Consider the following 6,859-nt stretch of genomic DNA (forward strand, 5'->3'; position numbering starts at 1 on the left):
TGAATTCTCCCCGTGCTGCCTCTTGCTGGTTCCCAGTTTTCAAGGAATGAGACCAATTTTCTTGCAGAATTTTGCTAAATATAAGGAACCCTGGCAAACCTTGGGAGCAGCAGCCCCCTGCACCCCAACCCATCACTCAGAGAACAAAATCAATGACAATATTTTTCAATCTGCCTGAAAAATCCCTACACTGGAGATCCTCAGCCCCAGGATCTCTCCAGCACAGTTTCTTTCAGGGATACAGCTGATATGGAATCACCACAAGCCCCTGCTTCCCTTGGAACTTCCAGTGGTGTTTTTTTCCCTCATGGATAAACATCAGCCTGTTAAAATCCTAACTTTCAGTTCAAATTTGAATTTCTCTGGCTCCAGTTTGCAGCCAGCCATCATTTTGCCTCTCTGGCTCTTGCTGGTTCCCAGTTTTCAAGGAATGAGGCCAATTTTCTTGCAGCATTTTGCTAAATATAAGGAACCCTGGCAGACCTTGGGAGCAGCAGCCCCTGCCTATCACTCAGAGAACAAAATCAATGTCAGTATTTTTGTTTCTGCCTGAAAAATCCCCACACTGGAGATCCTCAGCCCCAGGATCGATCCAGCACACTTGTGGATTTCTTTCAGGGATACAGCTGATATGGAATCATAACAAGCCCCTGCTTCCCTTGGAACTTTCACTGTTATGTGGGGTTTTTTTCCCTCATGGATAAACATCAGCCTGTTAAAATTCTGTATTTCAGTTCAAATTTGAATTTCTCTGGCTCCAGTTTGCAGCCAGCCATCATTTTGCCTCTCTGGCTCTTGCTGGTTCCCAGTTTTCAAGGAATGAGACCAATTTTCTTGCAGCATTTTGCTAAATATAAGGAACCCTGGCAAACCTTGGGAGCAGCAGCCCCCTGCACCCCAACCCATCACTCAGAGAACAAAATCAATTACAATATTTTTGTTTCTGCCTGAAAAATCCCCACACTGGAGATCCTCAGCCCCAGGATCTCTCCAGCACAGTTTCTTTCAGGGATACAGCTGACATGGAATCACCACAAGCCCCTGCTTCCCTTGGAACTTTCAGTGTTTTGGGTTTTTTCCCTCATAGATAAACATCAGCCTGTTAAAATCCTAACTTTCAGTTCAAATTTGAATTTCTCTGGCTCCAGTTTGCAGCCAGCCATCATTTTGCCTCTCTGGCTCTTGCTGGTTCCCAGTTTTCAAGGAATGAGACCAATTTTCTTACAGCATTTTGCTAAATATAAGGAACCCTGGCAGACCTTGGGAGCAGCAGCCCCCTGCACCCCAACCCATCACTCAGAGAACAAAATCAATGTCAGTATTTTTGTTTCTGCCTGAAAAATCCCCACACTGGAGATCCTCAGCCCCAGGATCTCTCCAGCACACTTGTGGATTTCTTTCAGGGATACAGCTGACATGGAATCATAACAAGCCCCTGCTTCCCTTGGAACTTTCACTGTTTTGTGGGGTTTTTTTCCTTCATGGATAAACATCAGCTTGTTCAAATTCTGTATTTCAGTTCAAATTTGAATTTCTCTGGCTCCAGTTTGCAGCCAGCCATCATTTTGCCTCTCTGGCTCTTGCTGGTTCCCAGTTTTCAAGGAATGAGATCAATTTTCTTGCAGTATTTTGCTAAATATAAGAAGCCCTGGCAGACCTTGGGAGCAGCAGCCCCAGCCCATCACTCAGAGAACAAAACCAATGACAATATTTTTGTTTCTGCCTGAAAAATCCCCACACTGGAGATCCTCAGCCCCAGGATCTCTCCAGCACACAATTCTTTCAGGGATACAGCTGACATGGAATCACCACAAGCCCCTGCTTCCCTTGGAACTTTCAGTGTTTTGGATTTTTTTCCATAATGGATAAACATCAGCTTGTTAAAATCCTGTATTTCAGTTCAAATTTGAATTTCTCTGGCTCCAGTTTGCAGCCAGCCATCGTTTTGCCTCTCTCAGATAAAAGCACTGTGAGTTCCCCAGCATTTCCTCACTGGGACAACCCCCATCCAGTGAGAACTCGTGTCCCAGGCAGCTTTTTGATAAGCTCTGAGTTTTTTCAGCCTCTCACTGCAGCTGAGGGTGGTGACAGGCTAGAGGTGACATCTCTGGCACAGGCTGATGGGTACAGTTAAAGTTAATTTTACTGCCAGTATTTAGTTATGGGCACTCCTTGTTAGCATTTAGGCAGATTTAACTGCAAATATGAGTTCTCCAAACTCTTGGAGAACCAAAATCTGTCTCCTGCCCTGGAGCTGGGCAGAGCTCCTCCATGGAGCAGCCATCAGGTTCTGATGGATGGATCCCATTTCAAAGTACAGCTGAACTGCTGGCAATAAATGGTCTTTGATGAATTGTCCTCCTTTCCTTTGGGCCTCTTGCCAGCAGTTCACCTGCAAAGAGCTTTCCAAAGTGGCTGTAAGATGAATTGAGTTGCATTAGGGTGGTTAAACATAGTATTGACACAGGAGAGCTGTCCCTGCCCTGGGATCTGCTTGGACAGGGGGCACAGGATCAGCTGGGGGGTCAAAGCCCATCCCATGGGAATTCAGAGCTGTGGATTGGGCTGTGGCAAAGCAGGACAGGGATGGCAGGAGGAGATGGAGTTCAGTTTTGATGTGGGACAAATGGGGAAGAAGCTGGTGGCACAGGGGAGCTGAGTTGGAAACTGCTTTGCTGACCCCCCCCAGCAGCCCCAGCCATGAGCTGCCACTGCCCTCGAGGCACCGTGCAGGACAAAAGGGAAGAGGTTCAGCTTTAAATGGAAAAACACTCTGGCAGAGCCCCTGTGCTCTAAATTAAGCACGACAGAATCTAGAGGGGTGTTGGGTTTCTCATTCCTCCCTTCATCCTCTCCCCTCCAGCTCCTGAGCTGGCTGCTCCCATGGGACAGGCTGGCCTCGCTCACAAATGCCACCCAAATCCCTGGCATCTCCTCTTACAGCTCCCAAACCATCCCAGGAGGGACCCTGGGCTCACAGCGGATCCTGGGTCAGGGAGAAGAGGGAGCTGGGGCTGCAGCAAGGAGCAGAGGGGTCATTCCAGTCTGTCCCTGACCTAACTGGGACATTTTGGGGGAATGGGAGGGGATTGGGAGGGGAGGAGCTGGAGAAAGGGGGTTGGACATGATCTGGGTGAGGGGAGGTGGTGGGAGCTCCTTCAGAGCTTTCCCTGGGGTGGCTGAAAATTTGGGAGCTTGGATGGGATAATGGGTGCCATGGGGGATGGACAGAGCCATTGTGGGGGTGCTGAGAGGGGTCCTGGAGGTGGGGATGGATGGATGGATGGATGGATGGATGGATGGATGATGGATGGATGGATGATGGATGGATGGATGGATGGATGGATGGATGGATGGATGGATGGATGGATGGATGGATGATGGATGGATGGATGATGGATGGATGGATGGATGGATGGATGGATGGATGATGGATGGATGGATGGATGGATGGATGGATGGATGGATGGATGATGGATGGATGGATGGATGGATGGATGGATGGATGGATGGATGGATGATGGATGATGGATGGATGGATGGTGGATGGATGGATGGATGGATGGATGGATGGATGGATGGATGGATGGATGGTGGATGGATGGATGGATGGATGGAGGGATGGATGATGGATGGATGGATGGATGGATGGATGGATGGATGGATGGATGATGGATGGATGGATGGATGGATGGATGGATGGATGAGGGATGGATGGATGGATGGATGGATGGATGGATGGATGGATGAGGGATGGATGGATGGATGGATGGATGGATGGATGGATGATGGATGGATGATGGATGGATGGATGGATGGATGGATGGATGGAGGGATGGATGATGGATGGATGGATGGATGATGGAGGGATGGATGGATGGATGGATGGATGGATGGTGGATGGATGGATGGATGGATGGATGGATGGATGGATGGATGATGGATGGATGGATGGATGGATGGATGGATGGATGGATGAGGGATGGATGGATGGATGGATGGATGGATGGATGAGGGATGGATGGATGGATGGATGGATGGATGGATGGATGGATGAGGGATGGATGGATGGTGGATGGAGGGATGGAGGGATGGATGGATGGATGGATGGATGGATGGATGGATGATGGATGGATGGATGGAGGGATGGATGATGGATGGATGGATGGATGGATGGATGGATGGATGGATGGATGGATGGATGGAGGTCATGTCCCTCTCTTCTGAGCCATCCTGGTGGGATTGGCATGTTCCCAGTGATGTCTGATGAGGAACCCAATGGGACAACCTCAGGCAGTGAAAATAATCCATGTGAGAACAGGAGAGGGACTCTGGACAAGGACAGGGAATGTAGGAACAGGGGGAATGGCTTTAAACTGAAAGAATGGGGTAGGTTTAGAAGGGATATTGGGAGGGAATTCCTGGCTGTGAGAGTGGTGGGCCCTGGCACAGGTGCCCAGAGCAGCTGGTGCTGCCCCTGGATCCCTGGCAGTGCCCAAGGCCAGGCTGGACACAGCTTGGAGCCCCCTGGGATGGTGGGAGGTGTCCCTGTCCATGGCAGGGGGTGGGGTTAGAGGAACTTTAATGTCCTTCCCAACCCAAACCATTCTAGGATTCTGTAATTAAAACCTTCCCTGCTTCCCATTCAAATTTCTGCTCCAGCAGCCAGGGACTTTGTGTGGTGTCCCCACTAATGTCCCCACTTTGTCCCAAGTCTCCCTGAGATAGAGCCAAGCCCCTTCCTGGAACCCCTCCTCCTTTCTCAGGCCCTACAGAGGGCCCTGGCCTCAAATCCTGTGCCACAACTTCCAGCAAGCCTCCAAATATTTGAAAAAATATCACTTGAACCAACTCAAAGCCATAAACACTGGGGCCATAAAACACAGAAATGTCCCCAGTGCTGAGGAAGACACCCTGGTCACATTAAAATAAATCCCATTATAGTAAGAATCAGAAGCAAGGTGGCTAATTTTTTATAATATCTATAAATTAAAGCTAAACTATTTTTTTATCACCACAGCTCCCAGAGCCTCATGAAAAAACCACTGCTTGGCCCTTCACCTGTGTTGCCCTTTGAAATCAGCAGGATTATAGATTTCTCAGGATTGAAAAAAATAATAAAAAATATAATAAATAATAAAAATAATAAAGAAGCGGAAAATCTAACATCTGCCTGAAACTCCCTAAATGATGCCAGTGCCCAAGGGGAGCAGCACCATGGGGCTGTGACAAAAACAAAAGAAAAACACAAAAAAGAAGAAAAATAATAGGAAAAATAATAAATTTGAGGGCCGCCTTTGCTTTCTGCGTGGATTGTGATGGGGAGTGGTGGGTTTGGGAGCCAGGGGGTGACACTGATCTGCTTTTCCTCATTGCCTCCCTCGTGTCCCCAACACCACACCGACCCCATGTCCATCTGTGTGCAGATTTCTTTTCCCTCCTTGCTGGCCACAAACCCCTGTCTGCCACAGGCACCGGGAGATGGAGGAATTGTGAGGAATTGTGAAGAATTGTGTCCCGTGTTATCTGCAGCGATCTCTTAATTAGCCAGGCAATTACTGCGAGGTCTGGGAGCCCCCGGGCAGGGATGGAGCTGCAGCAGCAGGATCAGGGCTGGGCCATCCAAGGGCCAATATTATAATATGTATTTATAACAATCTGCATCCAGATTGTTATAAATACATATTATAATATTGGCCTTTCACAAATATTAAAATGGATGTTGTATGTGTAATGTTAAAGTAACTTTGTTATAAAAATATAGTTTTTATTTCTGTTAGACATAGCAGTGAAATAAGTGATAGAAATATATTTGTGTTAAAATTCCTGCTTGGTTGAGATAACATTCAATGAACAGATGAAGAGGACCCCAATTTATGATATGCCAACTATCAAACTTCGCATCAGTAGAAAACAGACCAAAGCCCAAACTAAAGGTGATAACAAGAACAGACTAAAACCACAGCCAAGAAATAAACACACTCTGAAAAGGCAGACCCGAGGAGGAGCCCTGCTAAACAGTGTCGCAGACATTTCTCTACAGAAATCCTTTCTTTCAGATTTCTGTGTCTTCGGGAGGCCAGAAGCCTCCGAAGACAAAGTAAACAATTATTATCAACTGCTAAAGAATGCAACAGGGGTACCTATTTTGATTAGTAATTAGTTCATGTTTTATGTTTATAATTAAGGGCCAATCACCAGCGCAAACCAAGAAACCGAGTCCTTAGCCACAGCTTTGTTGTAGATTCTTTTCTATCTCTTCCTAGCTAACCTAGCTGCTCTGCAAAACCTCTCTCCCTATTCTATTAGTATAACTATAATGTATTATATAATATATTAATAAATCAAGCCTTCTGATTCAAGAAACAAAATTCACCATCTTTCTCTCACCAACTGCGCCCACTCAAGTGCAGTAATAAAACAGTTCTCAGAACATGTAAACTAGTTTGGGGAAAAGTTTATTATGCATAATTGTCAATATGTAACAGGCTGATGCAATAGAAGTGGTATATAAAGGGTGAAACAGCAGGTGAATGCCAAGCACCCAGCCATAAATCTTTGCTTTATTGTCTTTTTCTCCTCTTGTCCTTTATTAAACTTTTACATTTTTACAGGAGAGGGAACCTTGTTTTTCACAAGATTAAAGTTCCTCGTTAGGTGCTGGGAGTGTCAGCACACTGCCCTGGCTGGGGAGAGCCTCTCTGTGTGCACCAGGTGGAAAACAAAACCGTGCTAAAAAGGCTTTTTGTTAACAGCCAGCAAAACAGCAGAGCTGGGCTGATCCCAGGGCTGCAGATCCTCCCTCTCAGAACAAACCAACCACGGAGGGATTTATAAAATCCAAATTTGTACAATATAA

This window comes from Ammospiza nelsoni, chromosome 1 (assembly GCF_027579445.1).
Source record: "Ammospiza nelsoni isolate bAmmNel1 chromosome 1, bAmmNel1.pri, whole genome shotgun sequence".
NCBI classification, from domain to species: domain Eukaryota; kingdom Metazoa; phylum Chordata; class Aves; order Passeriformes; family Passerellidae; genus Ammospiza; species Ammospiza nelsoni.